Source organism: Capra hircus, chromosome 11 (genome assembly GCF_001704415.2).
Source record: "Capra hircus breed San Clemente chromosome 11, ASM170441v1, whole genome shotgun sequence".
NCBI classification, from domain to species: Eukaryota; Metazoa; Chordata; class Mammalia; order Artiodactyla; family Bovidae; genus Capra; species Capra hircus.
The window spans coordinates 21959461-21968213 of NC_030818.1; the positions used below are offsets into that span (position 1 = coordinate 21959461).

Here is an 8753-nt window from a genome sequence, read left to right on the forward strand (position 1 = left end):
TTTTAAAATCAGGTAAAGGCAAATCTCAATGTTTTTACTATTGACATGATATACCTTTAAATATTCAGATAAAAGCATCATTTTAGAGAGCGAAATTAACCTTAAGTACTAGATTCATTTTTTGAGTATGTACTATAACCAATGTGTACTCTGCAGAGGGCTGGTGAAATTTATACATGTTAGCCACAGATGAAAGGAGTTATATTGGACATAGAAGGACATTCTGATGGTGACATGTTGCTCTGTTTGAAAATAGGGAAGGGATGTAGTCAGTCGTGGGCCTTCTTCCTGACCTGTGACAGGTGTCACTCTTGTTACTCTCTGCTGGCCAGCTCACTCTGGTTGATATAATAGCAGTTTTGTGAATGCCTAGGGAAACCCCACCAACCAGAAATGCAAAGAGGGGGGAAAGAGACAGGTTTAGGAATTAGTCTCTCCTGGCACCCCACTCCAGCACTCTTGCCTGGAAAATCCCATGGACTGAGGAGCCTGGTGGGCCGCAGTCCATGGGGTCGCTAAGAGTCAGACACGACTGAGTGACTTCACTTTCACTTTTCACTTTCATGCATTGGAGAAGGAAATGGCAACCCACTCCAGTGTTCTTGCCTGGAGAATCCCAGCAATGAGGGAGCCTGATGGGCTGCCATCTATGGGGTTGCACAGAGTCGGACACGACTGAAGTGACTTAGCAGTAGCATCAAGGGGGGAAGTAGATGGGGAAACAGTGGGGGGGCTCCAAAATTACTGCAGATGGTGATTGCAGCCCGGAAATTAAAAGACGCTTAGTCCTTGGAAGGAAAGTTATGACCAACCTAGACAGCATATTAAAAAGCAGAGATATTACTTTGCCAACAAAGGTCCATCTAGTCAAGGCTATGGTTTTTCCAGTGGTCATGTATAGATGTGAGAGTTGGACTGTGAAGAAAGCTGAGCGCTGAAGAATTGATGCTTTTGAACTGTGGTGTTGGAGAAGACTCTTGAGAGTCCCTTGGACTGCAAGGAGATCCAACCAGTCCATCCTAAGGAGACCAGTCCTGGGTGTTCATTGGAAGGACTGATGCTGAAGCTGAAACTCCAGTACTTTGGCCACCTGATGTGAAGAGTTGACTCATTGGAAAAGTCTCTGATGCTGGAAGGGATTGGGGGCCGGAGGAGAAGGGGATGACAGAGGATGAGATGGCTGGATGGCATCACCAACTCGATGGACGTGAGTCTGAGTGAACTCCAGGAGTTGGTGATAGACAGGGAGGCCTGGTGTGCTGCGATTCATGGGGTCGCAAAGAGTCAGACACAACTGAGTGACTGAAGTGAACTGAACTGAAGGGTCTTCTTTGGGCTTCCCCGGTGGCTCAGCAGTAGAGAATCTACCTTCAATTAGGAGCTGTAAAAGATGTGGGTTACATCCCTGGGTCAGGAAGATACCTTGGAGGAGGGTGTGGCAACCCACTCCAGTATTCTTGCCTGGAGAATTCAATGGACAGAGGAGCCTGGAGGGCTACAGTCCAAAGAGTCGGACACAACTGAGGTGACTCAGCATGGTTGCAAGGGTCTTCCTCTGATTTTACCTCAATTAATTGCTTGAGATATTGATAAAAGTCATATAGATAAAATTTAATTTTTATGTAAAGTAGTTAGGAAGGTTTGTAAAAATTGTTTTTGAGACAATGGTAAAAAAAAAAATTTTACTGACCTGTAGTTGATTTTACAATGTTGTGTCTAACTTCTGCTGTACAGCAAAGTGGCTCAATTATGCATTTATATATGCTTTTCATGTGCTTTAGCATTATGGTTTATCCTAGGATATTGAGTATAGTTTCCTGTGCAATACAGTGGGACCTTGTTGTTTATCCATCCTGTATATAACAGTTTGCATCTGCTAATCCCAACATCCCAGTCCTTCCCTCAACCACCCCCACTTCCCCTTGACAACCGTGTCTGTTCTCTATGTTTGTAAGTCTGCTTGTGATCATTTGTGTTGTATTTTAGATTCCACATATAAGTGACATCCTATGGTATCTGACTTCCTCTTTCTGACTGACTTTGCTGAGTATAATCTCTAGATCCATCCATGTTGCTGCAAATGACATTATTTCATTCTTTTTTATAGCTGAATAATTTTCCATTATATACAATGGAATATTATATGTATATATGTATAAATCACATATTCTTTATCCTATACATTCATCTATCGATGGACATTTAGGTTATTTCCATGTCTTGGCTATTGTAAACGGTACTGCTATGAACAAAGAGGTGAATGAATCTTTTCAGAATTGTAGTTTTGTCTGGGCATATGCTCAGGAGTGGGATTTCTGGATCAGATGGCAAATCTATTTTCAGAAAATTAGTTATTTAAAAAATACTAAGATCTCTGTAGACCTGGGCATGACTATTATTGATATCTACTTCTTATCAACTAAATATAAGGGTTATTACAGGGAACCTAGTGGGGAAAATTCTTTACTAGCTAGCCCATGGCTTGTTTTTCTAAAGAAAAGTCTTTTAAATATACTTGAGTGTGGTGCATGGCTAGGGAATAGAGAAAACACCAAAAACCAAGGAGAATGGTTTTTGTTTTGCACAATGTTGCTCTTTTGTACATACAGCAAAACAATGTTGCTCTTTTGTAACAATATCCAGGAAAAGGGACAGGGCTTCACCTTTAGCCAAACTACACAATGTAAGGGGCTTCTCATGGTCACTTTTAAGAGCAAACAGAAGTCTCTGGAGCCTTTGAGAGAGGTGATTGAGGGCTGGTTGATGTTTTATGGCTGCATGGTTTTAGCCTAGTTTGGTTTTATGAAGTGAGAGGAGGAAAAAAAATATATTGGTTGGAGTGCTCTGTGTTTTATTTACCTTCCTGAGTTATTGTGATGGCCTTCTAGGCTGAAGTTTTATGGCATCTAATGAAAACTGTTTATTTTACCTGGGCTTCAACATCTGACAGAGGCAAATCATCCAATCTTACATCCTGGATTACCTGTAAACAGAAGTGTGATAAGATACAACCCAAGGAACAAATTTTTAAAATATTAATCATCATTCAGGTATAGCTTTTATAAGTTTTTTCATGTTTATTTCACTTGATTGCATTAACACTAACATTGCCTACAGAAATGAGATTTTGTGATGTGTGTGACATTATTCTCTTTCTTTATTTACTGTTGAAATTGAAAACAAATATCTCAGTAAATAAATATCAGAAGAAAACGTATAAAATTTCAAATTGCTTGCTGTTGCTTCTATGATTTTAAAAATCAACACAGCTATGTATTTTGTGTGTGGTTAGATTTAATTCAATAAAAATATTTGGAAATCAAAGAAAAATCTTGTTTTTATGTATCCTAGGAAAAGGATTAGTAAGATGGAGTGTTAATGAATCTATTCTAATTATTTTTTTCCTTTGGAGTTGATAGTGTAATTTATTTAAATACAAGATTTAAATTCAGCCAGTCCATCATTTGACAAGAAGAATAACACAACTCAAACTATTAATTTTTCAGAGTTTATTTTGGGGATATTTCTCAGTAATAGTCTAAAAGAAATGACCAATTGTGATAATTACTGATGAGCCTTGAAGAGATCATAGTGTGAGTTGCTCTGGGCGAGGGGAGGGGGGTGTCAGTCGCTCAGTCATGTCCAACTCTTTGCAACCCTGTGGACTATAGCCCACCAAGCTAATCCGTCCATGGGATTCTCCAGGCAAGAATACTGGAGTGGGTTGCCATTTCCTTCTCCAGGGGATCTAGGAAGACTTAAAAGCTTAAGAAAAAAAAGTTTTTAGAAAAAAAATTAATTTAATTGATTTAAAGGTTTCCAATAATCACTTAAGAGATTCCCATATTTTATGTAAAGGGTCTCAGATCAGATGAAATCCATGGTACACAAGGTCAGCCATGAGTCTAACAGTCCTATTTAAATGGTAGTATTCCCAATTCGAAATTTCCCACAAAAGAGACTTAGTCTTACAGGAAACTTCATCCAAAACAATGAATATTTTTCCTCCCTAGGCTTCCTTTATTATAGAGATTGTGGTTATGCTTTGAGTTGTCAATGTTAATAATATTAAGTGAAAGTGAAAGTGTTAGTTGCTCAGTCATTTCTGACTCGTTGAGATTCCATGGACTGCAGGCCACTAGGCTCCTCTGTCCATGGAATTCTCTGGTAAGAATACTGGAGTGGGTAGCCATTCCCTTCTCCAGGGGATCTTCTCAACCCAGGGAACAAACTCGGGTCTCCTGCATTGCAGGTAGATTCTTTGCTATCTGAACCACCAGGGAAACCCATTAATAATATAATAGCCAGTTATTTTACCAGCAAAAGCAAGCCTATTCTGAAATAGTCAGAAGAACTGCAATGTGGGATATGTGAACTATGGTGGACCATAGGCAATTCAGAGAACAAGGAAGCCAAATAGGTTCTTATGGGGAAAAGGGAGGAGAAGGGAGGGGCTGTAATAACCAAGGGGACCACTGGAAGAAGCTGCAAGTCCAAAGTACGGAGGCTTCTTATCTGTTGGGGCTGCTAGCAGACTGGATTGTCAGTGGCTAAGAGTTTTGTTTTTCCTGCTGGACAGCTGAGTAGGAGATGCCTTCCTATCAGAGATGTAGGCTTATGCCTCTTCCTGTTTGGAGTAATTGATGATGTGATGCAGGGCAAAGAGAGCTCCTTTGACAGGCTGTCCTGGCTTCAATTTTAGCTTAGGTTTCTTTAATTCTACAAAGTAAACATTCAAATTAAAATATTTGTCCAGAGAGATGCAAAGTTAAACTTTCCCCCAAAGCATCATTAATGCCATATTCTGGGTCCAAGTTCTGTTATTAAATCAGATCTTTCAATCATGGGTTTTGCCAGTTTCTGTTGCTCTGCCTTTATTAACTGTATAATAAGAAATGAACCCACCTAAATATTGTTAAACCTTTATTTCTGTTAGTCTGATAACATTGTCTTCTATTTCTTTTCAGTCCTAATCATAATGAGATAGAGATTTTTGACCTACAACATAATGGTTATAGTTAGATTTAAGAGAAAATATCCTTTGGACTTTTGTTCTTAAAATTGATTTTTTATCAGGGAGAACTTTGTTTCTAGAAAGCATCTTGTTTTCTAGGATACTGATCATAAAAAACATATCTGGCTTGACCATCATTCATAACAGTTGTTCTTAGGAGATATTCACAGAACCGACAAAACATTGGCTTTTAAACTTGGATTTCCTTACATTTTGGGTCTATTGTGCCAGACTTTTACCCTGCCCACTCCCCCCCAATGCTCTTTCTTCTAAACTTGGGTTATTCTTAGTGAATGAAAGAAAAGAGGAGACCAGAAACTTATATTCTCAAACATGACTGGTTCAACATATGATAACAACAGAAATTTTTTTTTTTTAACTTAAAAGCAAGTAATTTCATAGTGCATTGTTTCTGGAGTCATGATGGTTTCCCAATGATCAACTGAGTGATATCTGAATTACTAATAGATTGAAAACTTCCTATGTGCTAGGAGCTATGCTATGCTAAGGCCTTTCCATTTGCATAATTTCACTTATTACTCAATATTTCCCATCTAAATAGATGGAGAAACAATGGAAACAGTGACAGACTATTTTTGGGGGGGTCCAAAATCACTGCAGATGGGTGACTGCAGCCATGAAATTAAAAGACGCTTGTTCCTTGGAAGAAAATCTATGATCAACCTAGTTCAGTTCAGTTGCTCAGTCGTGTCCTACTCTTTGCGACCCCATGAATCGCAGCACACCAGGCCCCCTGTCCATCACCAACTCCTGGAGTTCACTCAAACTCACGTCCATTGAGTCAGTGATACCATCCAGCCATCTCATCCTCTGTCGTCCCCTTCTCCTCCTGCCCCCAATCCCTCCCAGCATCAGAGTCTTTTCCAATGAGTCAACTCTTCGCATGAGGTGGAGGTGGCCAAAGTACTGGAGTTTCAGCTTTAGCATCAGCCCTTCCAAAGAACACCCAGGACTGATCTCCTTTAGAATGGACTGACTGGATCTCCTTGCAGTCCAAGGGACTCTCAAGAGTCTTCTCCAACACCACAGTTCAAAAGCATCAATTCTTTGGCGCTCAGCTTTCTTCAAGGTCCAACTCTCACAGCCATACATGACCACAGGAAAAACCATAGCCTTGACTAGACGGACCTTAGTCGGCAAAGTAATGTCTCTGCGATCAACCTAGACAGCATATTAAAAAGCAGAGACATTACTTTGCCAACAAAGGTCCGTCTAGCTATGGTTTTTCTTGTAGTCATTTATGGATATGCGAGTTGGACCGTAAAGGAAGCTAAGTGCCAAAGAATTGATACTTTTGAATTGTGGTGTTGGAGAAGACTCTCGAGAGCCCCTTGGACTGCAAGGAGATCCAACCAGTCCATCCTAAAGGAAATCAGTCCTGAATATTCATTGGAAGGACTGATGTTAAAGCTGAAACTCTGGTACTTGGGCCAACTGATGTGAAGAACTGACTCATTTGAAAAGACTTTGATGCTGGGAAAGATCGAAGGCGGGAGATGGGGATGACAGGATGAGATGGTTGGATGGCATCACGGACTCGATGGAAGTGAGTTTGAGCAAGCTCAGGGAGTTGGTGATGGACAGGGAAGCCTGGCGTGCTGCAGTCCATGGGGTCACAAAGGGTCCGACATGACTGAGCGCCTGAACTGAACTGACTTATTACTCCCAATAACTGTGGTTAGTTGGGTGCTAGTCTCATCTTACGCATCAGAAAATCGAGGCACAGAGTGGTTAAGTGACTTTCTGAAGTACACAGAGTGCTCAGTGGCAGAGCTGAGAATGATATTTGTGCTGCTTGACCTCAGTGCCCAGGCTCTTATCTGTTATTCTCACTTTTTCTCCTTCAAGGGATGTGCAGTGGATGATTCAATAAATGGAGGGTAATGCTTATTTTAACTCTGTTGATGAATGTTCACAGTTGCACTGAGACATTTTATTCACCTATTCTACTGTCATTTACATTAGCACTAAAGATCTGTGCCTTTGACTGTTACATTCAAATACCTTTTCTTAAGGAAGACATTAATTTTCATCTCACTTTCCTGGCCCTTGTGTTTGTTTTATAATCTAATATTGTGATTAGGGTTATATTTTGGACAACTGTGTTTTTGTGCAAGGGGGATAGAATTAGAGCTTTAAGGTAATGAATTTGCTATACTGTTTGGGAGATGTGTAGATGCTATTCTCTAGGTATAAAAAGCTCTATCTATCACTGGTTCTTGTTAACTTTGTTTTTTAAATCTTCTACAGCAGATGCTGGCAATCCTTCCTTAAATGACAGATAGTAAATATTTTTGGCTTTACAGACCATATATTTTCTGTCATAACTACTCAATTCTGCTGTCGTAATGCAAAAGCAGCCATAGGCTCTATGTAAATAAATGAGTGTAGCTGTGTTCCAATAAAATTTTATTTTCAAAAATTGGCTGCCAGCCAGCAAGGCAGAATTTGCTGATTCATGTTCTGTTACTTTATTTATTTGTTATCTGGACTTCCCTGGTGGCTCAGAGGTTAAAGCGTCTGCCTCCAGTGCAGAAGACCCGGGTTCAATCCCTGGGTTGGGAAGGTCCCCTGGAGAAGGAAATGGCAATCCATTCCAGTATTCTTGCCTGGGGAATCCCATGGACGGAGAAGCCTAGTAGGTTACAGTCCACGGGGTCGCAAAGAGTCGGACACGACTGAGTGACTTCACCTTACCTTACCTTACCTGATCCATCATTTTCTGTAGGGTGTGTTAAAATTTCCAAGTAAATTCATAATTTGTTCTTGATTTATCACCTTAAAAACTTGTCGGTTATTACTTTATAATTTAGAATAGGAGCGGAAAATAGGGGTTGAGAAAGTGTAGTCTGAGCATGTCCTTGTGCAAGCCTCTTCACCCTCTATGACTCAGTTCCCTACTCTGCTGAATGGAGGTTAATATTTACAGCATAGGTTTGTTGAGGATTAAATGAGTTAATACAAGTAAAGCTCTTAGAACAGTGCTTGGAATCTGATAGGCACTAACTGTAGGTGAACTACTATTTGAAATGTTGCTAAGTGCACTTAGGGGTATAATCATTATACCTTTTGGGTTTATATCCTCTTAACCTGAATATAATATTCTTCCCTGCTATTTTTGGCCTGACATTCACTTTCAGCTGATGTTAAAACCACCTCTCTGGCTTTCTTTTGCTTCACACTTGCCTATTACATCTTTTTTCCTTCCTTTCATTTCCAGCTTTTCTGTACTAAGCATGTCTCTAGACAATGTATTTTTAAATCTTATTTTTTGTTTGTTATTAAACCAACCTGACACCCTGTTTGTTTTTGTTGGTTAGTTTAATGTAATGATTTGCATTTATTTTAGTTATTGTCATATTTAAAGTTATTAAAACTATCTGTTTCATCTCTTTATCATACTTTCATTGGTCAATTTATTTTTCCTTTCTTTACTTCTGATCAATACATCAAATATTCTTATGCTGGTTAGACAGGTATACATTTTAAATGTTTGTATATCTGGTGATTACCTTAAACTTAAGACCTACTTTTATGGTTTTTTCTTTCCCTTTCATAGTTCTTGATTTTTATCAATATCTATATTTTTTCCTTGAAGGTTGAGCTCTGAGTTATACTGCCTGAATTTGAATTCAGGCACTGAATTTGACACTACATCTTAGTGGCTGAGTGTCCTTACATAGGTTTTTTAACCTCTCTGTACCTCAGTTTCCTCATC

General features: G+C 39.4%; 1 non-coding gene across 1 annotated transcript; it reads left to right on the forward strand.

The window, feature by feature from the left end:
• Positions 7529-7600, forward strand: TRNAW-CCA. Its single transcript has one exon. It is a non-coding gene; the product is annotated as a tRNA-Trp (tRNA).